Source organism: Neovison vison, chromosome 12, assembly GCF_020171115.1.
Source record: "Neovison vison isolate M4711 chromosome 12, ASM_NN_V1, whole genome shotgun sequence".
Classification (NCBI taxonomy): Eukaryota; Metazoa; Chordata; class Mammalia; order Carnivora; family Mustelidae; genus Neogale; species Neogale vison.
In genome coordinates, this window is record NC_058102.1 from 112,749,764 (window position 1) to 112,769,482 (window position 19,719).

Sequence of the window (19,719 nt, forward strand, 5' to 3'; positions counted from 1 at the left end):
CATTTAAGAAGATATCTAAATGGTATGAGGAGGCAGGCCCCACATGTATTTGGTGGAGGTATGTTCCAGGCCTGGGGATATGAGTTCTTGGAAAAGCAAGGAAGCCAGTGAGTCTAGGTCAGACTGAGTGATTTCCATCCCAAACTTTTATTAAGAGACATTGAGGGGCATCTGGGTGGCTCAGTCATTTAAATGTCTGCCTTCAGCTCATGTCATGATCCCAGAGGCCTGGGATTGACCCCTGCATCAGGCTCCCTATTCACAGGGGAGTCTGTTCCTCTCTCTCTCTGAAGTCTGCTCCTCTACCCCACTAATTCTCTCAAATAAACAAATAATAAAAAAGATACAGTCATTTTAATCATGTCTGTCTGATTTCCTATATCATCTAGTATTTAAGTTTATATGTATTCCTTTCTGAATTTCTCATGGCCTCTATTTGAATGAATATACCACTTACTATGCTTTTGCCTTTGAAGGCTAATATTTTAGCCTCAGTTTGCTCATCTATAAGGAAATAGAGGGTCTAACAAGGATTCTACAGCATAGGTCTATATAACCTCCAGCCTTGCAGAGGTGTTAATTACATTATAGGATTCGAAAAAGGCATTGCACATTATTACCAGTTGCTCAATAAGGAGTACATATACTTTTGTGAAAGTACATACATATAATTATTTGTATACCTTTAATATTTGTATGAATCCCCTTTTTTCCCCATTTTTACTATACCATATCATATAATAGGATCTACGGGCATAATATGTAATTAAATGCAAGAACTTTATGTTGTTAGAATTAAAAATTAATAAATAAATAAAAGAAGGACTATTTTGAGGTAAGAAAATATATTCTTTTGAAATGGTAACTTGGAAAATTTTGGAAAATTCACCAATCTAAAAACATATGTGTGTGTGTGTGTGTGTGTGTGTGTTTAAAAACAAGTATATAGGGGGAACAAGATGACGGGGAAGTAGGAGGAGGAGCCTTTTCAACCTGTACCCCAAAGTGAGCTGATTACCTACCAAAGAACTCGGATCACCCATGAAATCAGCCTGAGATCAGAATTATACACGTCTGGATCTCTACAGGGGCAAGATGCCAGTGGGCAGGTAAAGCGGAGTAGGAATGGTGGACTGATATCAGAAGATAAACAAAAGGGGGAGGGAGCCACCAGAGGTGACCAGTTGGAAAGTAATACCCCAATACGAGCGAGAGTGCCTGCGTCTGGGGACCAGCATTAACTTGGAGACTTGTTGAAAGCACTCCAAAAGAGCAAAGGATCTTAGTGGGGAAATTGTGGGAATCAGGATGGCTAGGGACAGGGGCTTAAGTCCCTGGTCCCAGGACAGCCTCCCCAGCGCTGAGGCAGAGAGAGTGTGGCGGATAAAACAGCTCTTGGTCCCTAAGCCACCAGCGTGCCTGAGAATGTGTGGGGTCCATTTCCTGTGAGGGGATGGGAGCCACACAGGGTGGCAGAACGCGCAAGCCCTGCTATAGAGCCTGAGATACTCCCCTGGGGGAGGTAGAAAGGCCCAGCCGGTGGCCTTTGATACACGCCATTGTTTCAGAGCCTGCACCAAACTCTCCCCCAGAAGGTGCGCAAAGGGCCAGCCTGGTACTGTCGGACCTGCGCCCCGTTCTCAGTGCCTGAGACCTGCACATGAACCTCAGCTTCCCCTGAAATTGGTGTGCACAAGCCGGGCACTCTTAGACCCAGAAAGACCAGGCACTCCCAGCCCGGGCCAGTGGGAAAATCTCAGTGTGTGATTGCTGCTTCGAACCTCTCTGGCGGTCTGGAGCTGCCCAGATAGCCGCCACTGCCTTGGCTTTGGGTACAAGCAAAAGATCCTGTGTCCCCAGGGACTGCGACTTGGAACCTGCTCTGCCAGCGGCCAAGGGGGAACTTATTTAGGCTCTGCAGCCAGACTGAGGCTTCTCTCTGAGAGGGAGATCAGGGTACAGTTTGTTTTCCTCTAAAACTACAAAACGATCAAAAGCGGTCAAAGTGAGAAAAAAAAAAAAAGTGAACAAACATAAAAACCGCCAGAGAACAAAAACCTGGAAAAAAAAAAAAAAAAAAACCAGTTTCCTCAGAGCCCGCACCCTTAAGGGGGTTGGGAGGACTTAACACAGGGAATATCATTGACGTGAAAACCCACGTGGCAGGCCCCTCCCCAGAAAACAAACCAAGAAAGAAAAAAGAAAAAGAGAGAGAGAGAGAGAAAAAAAAAAAAGGACTACAAGAGAACAACCAGTACTTCATAGGAAAACTTTTATTTTTCATTCATTCCCACTATTCTGGTTCATTTTTTTTTTATATATAGGTAATTTTTTAACCTATTTACCATCACAGCGAGCTGTCCAGTACATCAAATTTCATAATAACCTTCTAACCTGAACTTTTTGATACATACACCTATGTTTTTCTTTTGCATTTCTATTTTTTTGAATTCCTTCTTTTTTTTTAAATTTTAGTTTAGTTTAGTCTGGTTTATTCCTTTTTATTTTTGTCTTCTAATATTCATATAGAGTTAAACTTCAAAGTAATCCCCTTTCCCCAATCAATACTGCCCCTATAGGTAAACTAATTTTTAATCCCCCTTTATCTAAGGAAAGTTGAGGCCTTTAACAAAGATATCAAGATACATCCAGGAAGAATCAAAACAACTTTCCTCGCACACACGGAGAATATATAACTACTCTCCTATCTTTTTCTTCCACCAGTGTTTCTGTGTTTTTGTGTTTGTGCTGATAGTATATAAAGCTAACACTTGGGGTTCTTTCTGACGAGGTTCTTCCTTTATTTGCATATATATATATATATATATATATATATATATATATTTTATTCTCTCGACATATACTTTTATCATTCTTTTTGTTTGTCTGTTTTTGTATGTCTACTTCATAAATGTTACCTTGGGGCCCATTTGGGCTGAACCTTCTCTTTCATCTCCCTTTCTTTCCTGTCTCTCTTTCTATCTCTTTTTTTTTTCTTTTTCTTTTTATTTTCTTTTGTCTCTCAATTAGGTGGGGAATCCTGATTGCTCAGAAGTGTTCCAGGGTGCACCTTCACTGCACCACAGTTGATACATCCAGCTACATCTGTTCAGTCATCTCCCACCAAAATGACTAGGAGAAGGAATGCCCAAAAAAAGAAAAATACAGAGGATGGACCTTCTGCAACAGAGCTAACGGCTATCAACATAGACAATATGTCGGAAAGAGAATTCAGGCTAACAATTATCCAGGCAATAGCTAGACTGTAGAAAGCCATGGATGACCAAATGGAATTGATTAGGGCCGAACTGAAAGCAATTAGAGATGATGTTCACAATGTTAGGGCAGAGCTTAAAGCTACCAGGGAGGAGGTACACAATGCTCTCAATGAGTTCCAATCTAATCTAAACTCTCTCAAAGCTAGGGTAACTGAGACAGAAGATAGAATTAGTGATCTGGAGGACAAACAGATAGAGAGAAAGGATCAGGAGGAAGCCTGGAACAAACATCTTAGAGACCACGAAAACAGAATCAGGGAAATAAACGATGCCATGAAACGTTCCAACATCAGAATTATTGGAATCCCTGAAGGGAAGGAGAAAGAAAGAAGTCTAGAAGATATAGTGGAACAAGTCCTTCATGAAAATTTTCCCAATCTCGCGAATGGAACCAGTGTTTATGTACTAGAGGCTGAATGGTCTCCACCCAAGATTATACACTCAAAAAAAACATCACGACAACTGATAGTCAAATTGAGGAATTATAATTGTAGGTATAATCTCTTGAAAGCCACTAGGGCAAAGAGGCTCCTTACTTACAGAGGAAAGCCCATCAAAATAACATCACACCTGTACACAGAGACCTGGCAAGCCAGAAAAGGCTGGCAAGATATATTCAGGGCACTAAATGAGAAGAACATGAAGCCAAGAATACTTTATTCAGCAAGACTAACATTCAAAATAGATGGAGAGATAAAGAGTTTCCAAGACAGGCAAGACTTAAAAGACTATAGAACCACCAAGCCTACACTGCCAGAAATATTAAGGGGGGTTCTATAAAAGGGCAAAAATCCTAAGAATAGCATTGAACAGAAATATAGAGACAGTCTACAGAAAGAAAGACTTCAAAGGTAACTCGATGTCAATAAAAACGTATCTATCAATAATCACTCTCAATGTGAATGGCCTAAATGCTCCCATGAAACGGAACAGGGTGGCAGATTGGATAAAACGACAGGACCCATCCATATGTTGTCTACAAGAGACCCATTTTGAACCTAAAGATATACCCAGACTGAAAGTGAAGGGATAGAGAATCATTTTTCATGTGAATGGGCCTCAAAAGAAGGCTGGGGTAGCAATTCTCATATCAGAGATTTTAAACTAAATTATATTTTAGATTTTAGAAATTAGATTTTAAACTAAAGACTGTAGTCAGAGATACAGAAGGACACTACAAAATCCTTAAAGGGACTATCCACCAAGACGATCTAACAGTTGTAAATATCTATGCTCCCATATTGGGGACCAATGACATAAGAAAACTGTTAATCAAGATAAAGAGTCATGTTGATATGAATAAACTAATCGTAGGAGATCTTAACACGCCTCTCACAGAAATAGACAGGTCATCATAGCAGAAAATCAATAAAGAAACAAGAGCTTTGAATGACACATTGGACCAGATGAACCTCATAGATAGATACAGAACATTCCACCCTCAAACAAAAGAATACTCATTCTTCTAAAGTGCACACGGAACCTTCTCAAGAATACACCACATACTGGGTCACAAATCAGAACTACCCAGACTGAAAGTGAAGGGATAGAGAAGCATTTTTCATGTGAAAGGGCCTCAAAAGAAGGCTGGGGTAGCGATTCTCATATCAGAGATTTTAAACTAAATTATATTTTAGATTTTAGAAATTAGATTTTAAACTAAAGACTGTAGTCAGAGATACAGAAGGACACTACAAAATCCTTAAAGGGACTATCCACCAAGACGATCTAACAGTTGTAAATATCTATGCTCCCATATTGGGGACCAATGACATAAGAAAACTGTTAATCAAGATAGTCATGTTGATATGAATAAACTAATTGGTGCTCGCTTCGGCAGCACATATACTAGAATAAACTAATCGTAGGAGATCTTAACACGCCTCTCACAGAAATAGACAGGTCATCAAGCAGAAAATCAATAAAGAAACAAGAGCTTTGAATGACACATTGGACCAGATGAACCTCATAGATAGATACAAAACATTCCACCCTCAAACAAAAGAATACTCATTCTTCTAAAGTGCACACGGAACCTTCTCAAAAATACACCACATACTGGGTCACAAATCAGAACTGAACAGATACCAAAAGACTCAGATTATTCCTTGCATATTCTCAGATCACAATACTTTGAAACTGGAACTTAATCACAAGGAAAAGTTCCGAAGGAAATCAAACACCTGGAAGCTAAAGGCCACCTTCCTTAACAATGCTTGGATCAACCAGGAGATCAAAGAAGGACTGAAACAATTCATGGAAACCAATGAGAATGAAGAAACTTCAGTCCAAAAACTATGGGATATAGCTAAGGCGGAACTAAGGGGGAAATACATAGCCATCCAAGCCACCCTCAAAAAAATTGAAAAATTCAGAACACAGCACCTGTCTCTACACATTAAAGAACTGGAGAATCAAAAACAAATCAAACCAACTCCACACATAAGAAGGGAAATCATCAAGATTAGAGCTGAGATCAATGAGGTAGAAACCAAAGATACAGTAGAACGTATCAATGAAACTAGAAGTTGGTTTTGAAAGAATCAATAAGATCGATAAGCCACTGGCCACACTAATCCAAAAGAAAAGAGAGAAAGACCAAATTCATAAAATTATGAATGAAAAGGGAGAGATCACAACAAACACCAAGGAAGTAAAAACAATCATCAGAAGTTATTATCAACAGTTATATGCCAATAAGCTTAGCAACCTTGATGAAATGGATGCATTTGGAGAAAATTATAAACTACCAAAATTGAACCAGGAAGATATCAACAACCTGAATAGACCAATATCTAGTAATGAGATTGAAGCAGTGATCAAAAACCTCCCAAAATACAAGAGCCCAGGACCTCATGGATTCCCTGGGGAATTCTTCCAGATTTTCAAAGAAGAAATAACACCTATTCTCCTGAAGCTGTCTCAAAAAATTGAGGCAGAAGGAAAACTTCCAGACTCTTTCTATGAAGCCAGCATTACCCTGATCTCCAAACAAGGCAAAGACCCTACCAGAAAAGAGAATTTCAGACCCATATCACTGATGAATATGGATGCTAAGATTCTCAACAAGATCCTAGCAAACAGGATCCAACAGTACATTAAAAAGATTATCCACCATGACCAGTTGGGATTCATCTCTGGGCTACAAGGATGGTTCAACATTGGCAAATCAATCAATGTGATACAACAAATTAATATGAGAAGAGAGAAGAACCACATGTTCCTCTCAATTGGTTCAGAAAAAGCATTTGACAAAATCCAGTATCCGTTCCTGATTAAAATGCTTCAAAGTATAGGGATAGAGGGAACATTCCTGAACCTCATCAAATCTATCTATGAAAGACGACAGCAATTATCATCCTCAATGGGAAAAAGCTTGCAGCCTTCCCGTTGAGATCAGGAACAAGACAAGGATGTCCACTTTCACCACTCTTGTTCAACATATTATTAGAAGTCCTAGCAACAGCTATCAGACAACAAAGAGAAATAAAAGGTATCCAAATTGGAAATGAAGAAGTCAAACTCTCTCTCTTTGCAGATGACGATTCTTTATATGGAAAACCCAAAAGACTCCACCCCCAAACTACTAGAACTCATACAGCAATTCAGCAACGTGGCAGGATACAACGTCAATGTGCAAAAATCAGTGGCTTTCTTATACACTAACAATGAAAATACAGAAAGGGTAATTAGAGAATCAATTCCATTTACTATAGCACCAAGAACCATAAGATACCTGGGAATAAACCTAACCAAAGAGGTAAAGGATCTGTACTTGAGGAATTACAGAACACTCATGAAAGAAATTAAAGAAGACACAAAAAGATGGAAGACCATTCCATGCTCTTGGATCGGAAGAATAAACATTGTTAAAATGTCTATACTGCCTAGAGCAATCTATACTTTTAATGCTATTCCGATCAAAATTCCACTGATATTCTTCAAAGACCTGGAGCAAATAATCCAAAAATTTGTATGGAATCAGAAGAGACCCCAAATCGCTAAGGAAATGTTGAAAAACAAAAATAAAGCTGGCGGCATCACATTACCTGATTTCAAGTTTTATTACAAAGCTGTGGTCACCAAGACAGCATGGTACTGACATAAAAGCAGACACATAGACCAGTGGAACAGAGTAGAGAGCCCAGATATGGACCCTCAACTCTATGGTCAATTAATCTTCGACAAACAGGAAAAAATATACAGTAGAAAAAAGACAGTCTCTTCAATAAATGGTGCTGGGAAAACTGGGCAGCTGTATGTAGAAGAATGAAACTCGACCATTCATCTTACACCGTACACAAAGATAAACTCAAAATGGATAGAAGACCTCAATGTGAAACAGGAATCCATCAGAATCCTAGAGGAAAACATAGGCAGTAATCTCTTTGATATCAGCCACAGCAACTTCTTTCAAGATATGTCTCCAAAGGCAAAGGAAACAAAAGCGAAAATAAACTTTTGGGACTTCATCAAAATGAAAAGCTTCTGGACAGCAAAGGAAACAGTCAAGAAAACAAAGAGGCAACCCACGGAATGGGAAAAGATATTTGCAAATGACAGTACAAACAAAAGGTTGATATCCAGGATCTATAAAGAACCCCTCACACAAAACAGGCAATCCTATCAAAAAATGGGCAGAAGATATAAACAGACACTTCTCCAATGAAGACATAGAAATGGCTATCAGACACATGAAAAAATGTTCATCATCACTAGCCCTCAGGGAGATTCAAATTAAAACCACATTGAGATATCACCTTACACCACTTAGAATGGCCAAAATTAACAAGACAGGAAATAACATGTGTTGGAGGGGATGTGGAGAAACGGGAACCCTTTTACACTGTTGGTGGGAATGCAATTTGGTGCAGCCTCTTTGGAAAACAGTGTGGTGATGCCTCAGGAAATTAAAAATAGAACTTCCCTATGACCCTGCCATTGCACTCCTGGGTATTTACCCCAAAGATACAGATGTAGTGAAAAGAAGGGCCATCTGTACCCCAAGTTTATAGCAGCAATGGCCACGGTCCCCAAACCATGGAAAGAACCAAGATGCCCTTCAACAGACGAATGGATAAGGAAAATATGGTTCATATACTATGGAGTATTATGCCTCCATCAGAAAGGATGAATACCCAACTTTTGTAGCAACATGGAAGGGACTGGAAGAGATTATGCTGAGTGAAATAAGTCAAGCAGAGAGAGTCAATTATCACATGGTTTCACTTATTTGTGGAGCATAACAAATAGCATGGAGGACATGGGGACTTAGGAGAAGGGAGTTGGGGTAAATTGGAAGGGGAGGTGAATCATGAGAGACTATGGACTCTGAAAAACAATCTGAGGGGTTTGAAGTGGCAGTGGGGTGGGTGGTTGGGGTACCAGGTGATGGGTATTATAGAGGGCACGGATTACATGGAGCACTGTGTGTGGTGAAAAAATAATGAATACTGTTATACTGAAAATAAATAAATTTAATTAAAAAAAGAAAGACTAGGACTTAGAAGCAGAAAAAAACACAAGTATATATATCGTATAATAAGTAAAAGTGTTCTTTTTTTAGTAAAAGTGTTCTAAAAAAATCTTCTTAAGCCTTTTTTCATGAATAGTAGCTAAGCTCATTTTTTTCAATTAGTAAGACTCCACTATTCCTGAAAAACTAAATTCTCTCTTTAAAGATCTTGAAATACCTTAAATGGGAATATACTTTTCATATCTCACATGTTGACTTTTCTTTAAATAATAAAGGAAATTATAAGTGGTTAAAATCCACATTTTGTGAAATTAACAAGAAAAAAAATTGGAAGCTAATAATTATTTTCACTAAATAACTGGTAAAATGAATTTTCCTTCTTAAAATAAGACAAGGCAATTCTAGTAATTTTATAGAATATAAGACACTTACACTGACCTTAAAAAAAAAAAGACTTAAAATCACCTAAACCCGACTTGCATTTTCATCAGAGCTATGCTGCTATTACCTTAACCATCATTCATCATGTAAGTCAAACAGTTTATAGAGAAGGAACATAAATTCTAACCCCAAGTCAGGAATGCTATCAATGAGTTTGGAAGTTTACATTCAGTTGGTGTGAGGTCAGTATTTGCTGTCACTATTGATCAATGACCCAACAAATGTCTTTAGCCCTAGGCTGTCTTTCTGGGTTTAGCAATTTCCTGGTTTTAACAGGTTTGCTTACAAAACTTAGACAATGATTTTCTATTGAAATTCACCAAGTCACATGCAATTTGGTGATTTAAAATAACAATGCATTTTAAAAAGCCATAATAATATAAATTGCCATCCAAATGGTTAGTTTTAGAAACAGTGAATGATAAAACACAGGAGAAGGGATTATTTCTATAAATAAACAGAGACTTAAAACCTTTTAGCAAGATAACTTATATCACACAGTTTAATCTCTTATGAAATTGTTCTAGTCTCCTGGCAATTTGCCAATCTCTTTCAGTAATTATGAAACCATTTTCTTCCCTGTATTAATACACGAGGAACTGGGATAAAATGGTTAATATTTTACTGAAATGTTGAAAGGTAGTAGGTTTTTCTCAGCCTCAGTGAATCCTGACATTTTAACCCATTTTATCCCTGATGTATTCAAGTTCTTGACTGTGCCAAAAGAAAGATGAATTTTGCCTCTAGGATCTATAGTTAAGTCAATCTGACATATGCTTTTATTCTCTCTGAAGGGGGTGTTTCCAGCTGTACAATTGCCATTACATTTTGTAGTCATCCTCAAGACTATTTCTTAGATGAAGTTTTGTAACACCAAGATTTTGAAAATCTATAGAAAAATTAAAATGCCTTACATTAAATTATAAACTTTATGGAAAAGTACTCAAATACTTCAACCTGCAGTTATAGAGATTATTCAAAGGATAAATCAGAAAAAATGCCCAGTACAGGATAGGGTAGATAGAATAGCTAAGATGCTTATAAAATATTAATGCTCTTGCTAATGCATTTCTCATATAGATTGTACTTCTTCTATAAGCTGCTAACTGTAAGAATGGACACTACCAAGGAATTTTCTTACCCTTTTACAAAGATAAAGTAATAATTCATTATTACATGGTTTACATGAATTTATGAACTCCTGATTTACATGATTGGCCTGGATAAGAGATTTTTCCTCTCTCCCTCTCCTATTTGGTCATTAGAGTAGTAACCCAAGAGGACAAGCTCCTGCATGTGATCTTATCAAAAGTGGTAAACTTTGTTTTCAAATAAGCATCACAGATAATCTTATAGAAATTTAGTACCGAACTGTTGCATGATATTGTTTAGTTCAATTTGCTATGTGTTCAACAGATATCTGGAAAATTTTTGCTATAGGTTATAAAGGGACAAGACAGGTTATCAAAGGTCTGGGATAAATCCATCACTGATGTGTAAAAACAACTGAGAGACCACGTCTTATTGACAAGAGGGTTAGCACTATCAATTTTATACATGAAAGAACAAGTTTATGAATTAGCCTCTAAGTTTTCATTAAGAGGTGTTTTTAAAAAGCTAAAATGATGCTTTCTTTAAGAAATTAAAAATAGGGCTTCCCTATGACCCTGCAATTGCACTACTGGGTATTTACCCCAAAGATACAGATGTAGTGAAAAGAAGGCCCATTGGTACTCCAATGTTTATAGCAGCAATGGCCATGGTCGCCAAACTGTGGAAAGAACCAGGATGCCCTTCAACAGATGAATGGATAAGGACGATGTGGTCCATATACATTATGGATTGTTATGCATCCATCAGAAAGGATGAATACCCAAGTTTTATATCAATGTGGACAGGACTGGAAGGGATTATGCTGAGTGAAATAAGTGAAGCAGAGAGAGTCAATTATCATATGGTATCACTTATTTGTGGAGCATAACAAATAACATGGAGGACATGGGGAGATGGAGAGGAGAAGGGAGTTGAGGGAAATTGGAAGGGGAGGTGAACCATGAGAGATTATGGACTCTGAAAAACAACCTGAGGGTTTTGGAGGGGATGGGGTTGGGAGGTTGGGGGAACCAGGTAGTGGGTATTAAGGAGGGCATGTATTGCATGGAGCACTGGGTATGGTGCAAAAAAAATGAATTCTGTTATGCTGAAAAGAAATTAAAAAAAAAAGTGATGCTTTCCAGTTTACCCACAAAATTAATGGAACATGCTAAGGGTTTAAATAAAATAGCTTTCTTTGCCTCAGTTTATTAATTTGACTTTAATGAATAGAATTACAAATACAATGTTGTGTTTTCATTTCATTCACCATCCTCAGGACCCTCAGAAAATATCACTTGGCTAAATTATTTTTCATTTTAATTGTGATACTAAAATGAAGTGTTTCATGAAAAAAAATGTTCAACATCACTCGGCATTGGGGAAATACAGATCAAAATCACAATGAGTACCACCTCACACTGATCAGAAATGACTAAAATTAATAAGTTGGGGATGAGGATACAGAGAAAGGGAAACCAAACCCTCTTACACTGCTGGTGAGAATGCAAGCTGGTGTAGATACTTTAGAAAACAGAATGGAGTTTCGTCAAAAAGTTTAAAAAAAAAAAACCTACCCTATGACTCAGAATGTGCACTGTTAGGTATTTACCCAAAGGATACAAGCATGGTGATTTGAAGGGGACCCTGAACCTCAATGCTTATAACAGCAATATCCACAGGAGCCAACTATGGAAAGAGCCAGGATGTTTATCAACAGGTGAATGGATAAAGAAGTGGTGCTGTAGGGGCACCTGGGTGGCTCAGTGGGTTAAAGCCTCTGCCTTCGGCTCAGGTCATGATCCCAGGGTCCTGGGATTGAGCCCCACATTGGGCTCTCTGCTCTGCAAGACGCTTGCTTATCCCTCTCTCTCTGCGTGCCTCTTTACCTACTTGTGATCTCTGTCTGTCAAATAAATAAATAAAATCTTTAAAAAAAAAGAAGTGGTGCTGTATGTGTGTGTGTGTGTGTGTATAAATATTGCTCAGCAATATAATATTGCTCAGCCTTCAAAAATGAAATCTTACCATTTACAATAATGTGGATGGAACTAGAGGGTATTATGCTAAGTGAAATTAGTCAATCAAAGACAGACATTTGTCCTATGATTTCACTCATATGTAGAATTTAGGAAACAAAATAGAGGATCATAGAGGAAAGGAAAGAAAAATAAAATAAGATGAAATCATAGAGGGAAACAAACCATAAAAGAATCTTAACTATAGGGAAAAAACTGAGGGTGCTAGAGGGGAAGTGTCTGGGGAGAAGGGATAATAGAATTGGGTCATAGAATTAAGGAGGGCACTTGATATAATGAGCCCTGGGTATTATATGCAACTGATCAATTACTGAACTCTACTTCTGAAACTAACAATACTCTATATGTTAATTAATTTAATTTAAATAAAATTTTAAAATATAAAATGATAAAATACAAAATAAAATGAAGTGACTATATTTTATATGTATGTCCATATATATACTCACACTAAAATAAATGCTGCACCTCTATATATCTACCTTCTGATGCTATTGACTAACTTCAATATTGATATTGCATCTTGATCAAATCATAGTGATAGTTATTTTAATTTTCTTATAAGCCATTAATTATTACATGATTATTTTTTAAAATTTACTTAAAAATTCATAGGATGTTACTTAAAATTTGATTTGGCTGTTTAAAAATAAAGTTATTTCCCAAAGAATAAGAAATGTATAAGTGCACCTAGGTGACTCAGTGGGTTAAAGCCTCTGCCTTCGGCTCAGGTCATGATCCCAGGGTCCAGGGTCCTGGGATCAAGCCCCATATTGGGCTCTCTGCTCAGTAGGGAGCCTGCTTCCTCCTCTCTCTCTGCCTGCTTCTCTGCCTGCTTGTGATCTCTGTCTGTCAAATAAATAAATAAAATCTTTAAAAAAATTATAAGTGTAAGAATATTATCATAAGGAACACTGCAAAAAATCGTGAAAATACTTCAAGTAATAGCAGTACTACTATGATTGCAAAACCTTTATAAATGGTTAATTTAAAAATAAAAAAAAATCATTTAAATGTGTGAGTTTTACATTTGTTGAGAACTAAGTTCCAGTATTGTAAGTCACCCTTCAATTTCAGTGTGGGAGATCTCTGATGTAAATGCAAAACCTAGAGCTTTTTAAAGGGTGATGTTCATGCCACTAATAAACATAAAACAACATGAATGGGCCATAGATTTTCTTAGAAACCACTTAGACTTCACTTAATCTCAATACCATGTCTACCTGCAAGTATGACATACCTTCTCTTACTCTTCCTATTTACCTGTAGTGAGTCACCTGACATCTTTTGTTTCTATGGAGTAACACATATTTTTAAGGAGCTGGTCTCCTCACCAACTAAAATCTAAAGTTTTTCTCTTCTTGTATCTTTGCATACCAACATATTGTCATGAGTTCGAGTTCACATGGTTTTGATTGTATTATAGAAGGTGTTGGACAGGGATAAGTCGGAAGAAGTAATCTGCATGTAATTCATTCAGTAATGAAAACTGTAGGGAGCCTAACAGACATGAAGGACAAGAAAAAGGCATTCCCTGTATTACAGGGTTTGTCTCCACTAATTCACCATTACTTTACTTCATTGGTGATAAAGAAATAAAATATTAAAAAGTGAGGTGTTTTTTTTTTGTTTGTTTGTTTATTTTTACTTCCCCACTGTTAACCCCAATTCTTAAACAAACAAACAAAAAAATATGTGTTTTTTTGGTGGGACACAAACTAGGAAAATTGAGAGTTCCCAACCATTCTCATTAAATATTGCTGCTCCTTTTCTGGCTGTTTCATCGTCATACTTCCCACAATCACTTTTCCATAGAACACAAAGAAAATCAGTGTTTTATTAAATGTCAGTGTCTTTTTTTCCCCAAAAATATAACAATGGAGTCCATTCAAATGATTTATTTTAGTCTCTAATACATGTAATCATTTTCTATACACAGGAGAAGAAAACCTTTCATTCAACACTCGTTTGAATGAGTTGTGAGGAAAGAGATGAGAAGGAATATTTGAAAGAAAGGGTTCATATTCCAATCTATTCTATTTTTTTATTATTATGTGTTCCATTTCATGGTTAAATTGTAATTAGTTTAGATCATTATAAATCAAGTTATATTCTAAAGATAGAAATTATATTGACCTTTCCATTCATCATAATAGACATGTATGTTTATTTTATTTCTTTTAAAACAGACTTATATGTCATATTTGCTTTTTAGGAAAAAAAATTGAACTTTTTATTAATTTATAGTCATGAAAGATCAATGTGGAATTTTCAGTTTCCTTACTACTGAAGTAATTTCTAAATCTCTGATACTGGTGAACCATAATCATTTACTTAATACAAATCGGGAAATATTTTCTCATATATTATAATATTTTGATATTTTAAAATAAAAATGAGTTCATCCCTTTAAAATATTTTACTCTTTGTAAAATTTTTAATTTACTTTATTTTATTTTAATTTCTAGTTCAGGTTTGAGGAATCATCCAATAAGTAACATAATAGCTATTTACCTCTGACTAGCTGGCTTCAAATACTACATTACTCATCACAGAAAGTGAATGTAATGACATTTTCTAGATATTATTTTATCACATCACATACTTCATAATCTAACACAATTTCTGGTTTCTTCACCCCTGCTTATTGGAATAAATGTCACCAAGTGTCAGGATAAAAGTTCATTTTAAAATGTTACTGATTGCAATATACAGTGAATTACAGTTAGAGGAAGTGGAGGAGCAATGCTTTGTGAAGAGTACTTGGAAGTAAAATTGGGTGAAACCCTATGATTTTGCACAGGTGTTCTGCTAGCTCGTAAGAAAGAGAAAGGACCAGACCTGAAATAAGTATCTTGATCCTACAAGAAACTATTCACCGGAAACTGTATACTGAAACATTATTAAATATCTAAATTGTGCTGTGCAATGTTCTTGGCACTGGCAATTAAGAAATGAAAACAAGGGCACCTGGGTGGCTCAGTGGGTTAAACCTCTGCCTTCGGCTCAGGTCATGATCCCAGGGTCCTGGAATCGAGGCCCACATCAGGCTCTCTGCTCAGCAGAGAGCCTGCTTCCTCCTCTCTCTCTGCCTGCCTCTCTGCCTACTTGTGATCTCTGTCTGTCAAATAAATAAAGAAATGAAAACAAATAATCTCTAAGAAACATGAAGAGAGTAAGAAACAAAAGCCAAGAGAGAAGAAATTAACAAAGACAAGGGAGTGGTCATCTCTATGAGTAATGTGGAAACATCGAGTGGGATAAGAATCAAGAATTGAATGTGGGATTTGAAAATAGGAAGCAGTTTTAGTACAGTAGTCAGAAGGGAACTTAGAAAAATATATGGGAAACCCCTAAAAATAAAAACACAAAACATACCAATAGAAAAATTAACAACAGTATAAATAGGCAAGTTTACAGATGAAACCCAAAATACCCATTTTAAAATGAAACCAGATTCAATCTCAGCAACTAAGGGCTTTCAGATGAAAATAATGAAATACCACATGTATGTAGTAGTTGAGGGGGTTTGTGTCTGACAACTGATGCTGGGAAGACATGGAGACATAAAAATTCTCCTAACTGTACTAGCAGAAGCATAAATTGTTATAATCTGAAAATGAATTTAACACTGCCTGGAAATGTTCAAAATGTGTCTTGTCCCAATGACCCAGCAATTTCTCTGCTAGTTATAATCCCTACAGAAATTCTTGCACAAATACACCTGTACACATGCATAAAGATATTCACCGAAACATTGTAATGACACACATAGGGCAACAGTCTCTGGGATATACACACACTGTCACTGCCAAATCCTGCTCCCAAACTCAATAAGGCAGACACCAGCAATTTGACAAATTTTTATGTTTTAGATTGATTTATTTACAATGGAGATTTTTGCCTTATATGGGAGTGTGGCTATGTCTTTTTGGTTTTCAACTTCTATATTTTATTCATTGTTGCTTTTTTTGGCTAATCGAATTTATTTATCTATTTAGTTTTATTTTATTCTATTTTATTTTTTCAGTGTTCCAAGATTCATTATTTGCACCACACCCAGTTCTCCAATACATGCCCTCCTTAATACCCACCACCAGGCTCGCCAAGCCCCCAAACTCCCTTCCAAAACCCTGTTTGTTTCTCAGGGTTCCACAGTCTCTCATGCTTCATCTCCCCCTCTAATTTACCCCAATTTACTTTTACTTTCTTTCTCTCATGGCCTCCATGTTATTCCTTATGCTCCACAAGTAAGTGAAACCATATGATCATTGACTTTCTCTGCTAACTTATTTCACTCAGCATTATCTCCTTCAGTACCATCCATGTTGATACAAAAGGTGGGTATTCATCCTTTATGATGGAGATGTAATATTCCATTGTGTGTGTGTGTGTATGTGTGTGTGTATGATATATGGTATATATATATATATATATATATATATATATATAATGGTATATATGGTGTGTGTGTATATATATATGTTATATATGGTATATAAGAAGATATGATATATATATATATATATATATATATATTATCTTTATATATATTTATCTTTATCCATTCATCTCTTGAAGGGCATCTTGGCTCTTTCCACAGTTTGGCTATTGTCAACATTGCTGCTGTGAACATTGGGGTACATAGGGTCCTTCTTTACACTGCATTTGAATTTTTGAAATAAATATTTATTAGTTCAATTCAATTAGTTCAAAAGCCATCATAGGATGGCTTTATTTTTAATTTTTTGAGGAATCTCCACACTGTTTTCCAACTAATTGTACTATCTTGCATTCTTACCACCAGTGTAAGAGGGTTCCCCTTTATCCACATCCTCTCCAATACATGTTGTTTACCGTCCTGTTAATTTTGGCCATTCTAACTTGTGTAACGTGCTATCTTATTTAATGTGTTTTTTTTATTTCAATCTCACTGATGACTAATGATAACAAACATATTTTCATGTGTCTCGTAGACATTTGAATGTGTTCTTTGGAGAAGTGTCTGTTTGTGTATTCTGACCATTTGTTGACTTATTTGTTTTTTGGGTGTTGAGTTTGAGAAGTTCTTTATAGAACTTGGATATAAGCCCTTCATCTGTAGTGTCATTTGTGAATATCTTCTCAGATTCCATGGGTTTCCTCTTTATTTTGTTGACTGTTTTCTTTGCTGTGCAGAAGTTTTGATCTTGATGAAGTCCCAGATGTACATTTCTGCTTTTGTATGCCTTGCCTTTGGAGACATGTTTTGAAAGAGGTTACTGTGGCCAATGTCAATGAGGTTACTCATTGAGTAACTCATGAGGTTACTATGTTCTCCTCTATGATTTTGATGATTTTGCCTTACCTTGAGGTATTTTATCCACTTCAAGTTTATCTTTGAAGAGAATGGTCTAGTTTCATTCTTCTACACATAGCTGTCCAATTTTCCCAGCACAGTTTATTGAGGATACTGTCTCTTTTCCACTGGATATTTTCTTATGCTTTGTTAAAGACTATTTGACCATAGGGTTAAGGATCCATATCTGGACTATCTGCTCTGTTCCATGAGTCTATGCATCTATTTCTGTGCCAATACCATGCTGTCTCGGTGATCACAGCTTTGTAATGCATCTTGATATCAGGCAATATGATCCCCCAGCTTTGTTTTCCTTTTTCAACATTTCCTTGGTGATTCAGGGTGTTTTCTGGTTCCAGAAAAATTTTAGGGTGATTTGTTCCAGCACTTTGAAAAATGCTGTTCATATTTTGATCCTGTGGCATTGAAAGTATAGATTGCTCTGGTTAGTATAAGCATTTTAACAATATTTATTCTTATAATCCACAAAAAAAAAGAATGGGTTTGAACTTAAGCATTCATCATCTTATATAGACTGCTATATGCAGAAGATATTACATATAAACTTAATGGTAAAAATAAATAAAAAAACACTAATAGATATGTAAAAAATAAAGAGAAAAGAATCCAAGTGTATCACTAAATAAAAACAGTAAACCATGAAAGAGGCAATGACAAAAAAGGATCAGAGAAAAACTACAAAAACAACCACAAACAAATAATAAAATGTCAATAGGTATTTGTCCATAATGACTTTGAAAGCAAGTGGGCTAAATGCTCGATCAAAAGGTCAGTGTGAATAAAAAACAATAAAAATAAAATAAAAAACAATACCCCTCAAAATGAATGAATGAATGAATGAATGAATAAAACAAGACCGATGAATATGCTACCTGTGGGAAATTCATTCCATACCTAAAACAAATGTAAATTGAAAGTGAGGGTTTAAGAAACATTTATCATGCAAATGGATATCAAAATAAAGCTGTAAGAGCAATACCTATATCAGACAAAATGGACTTTATTTTTTTAAGTTTTGATTTTGATTCCTGTTAACCTACAGTGTTATACCAGTTTCAGTTGTATGATAGAGTGATTCAACAATTGCATACATCACCTAGTGCTCATCATGACAAGTGCACTGTTTAATCCCTGTCATCTATTTCACTCATCTCCCACAACCACCTCTCCTTGGGTAACCATCAGTTTGTTCTGTATAATTAAGTCAGTTTCTTGGTTTGAATTTCTCTCCTTTATCTTTTCCTATGTTTCTCAAATTACACCTGCGTGAAATCAATGGTATTTGTCTTTCTCTGACTTATTTTGCTTACCATTATACTCTAGCTCCATCCAAGTCATTGCAAATGGCGAGAATTAGTTCTTTTTTTGGATGACTAATTATAGATATAATGGAATGTTATATAAGTATATATATACATATGTATATATATATATAATATAACATGTATATCTATCTATCTATCATCTATCTATGTATCAATCATCTATTATCTACCTATACCACATCTTCCTTATACATTCATTGATTGTTGGACATTTGGGTTGCTTCCATATCTTAGCTAGGGTAAATAGTACTACTATACACATAGTGGTACTTTGGATAGCGTGTATCCTTTTGAATAAGTGCTTTTCTATTCTTTGGATAAATACCCAATAGTGCAATTGCTGGATCATAGGGTAGTTTTATTTTTAACTTTTTGAGGAACTTCCATGCCAGTTTCCAAAGTGGCTGCTGCAGTTTGCAATTCCCACATCCTGGTCAGCACCTGTTACTGTTTTTAGCCATTCTGACATTCTGAGATGATATCTCATTGTAGTTTTGATTGAATTTCCCTGATTATCAGTGATTTTGAGCATATGTTCATGTCCCTGTTGGCCATCTGAATGTCTTCTTTGGAGAAATGTCTGTTAATGGCTTCTACCCATGTTTTAAATGGATTATTTGTTATTGGGATGTTGAATTTTATAAGTTCTTTATATATTTTATATAATTGTGAATTTATTTTATATATTTATAAATTTCATAATTTCTTT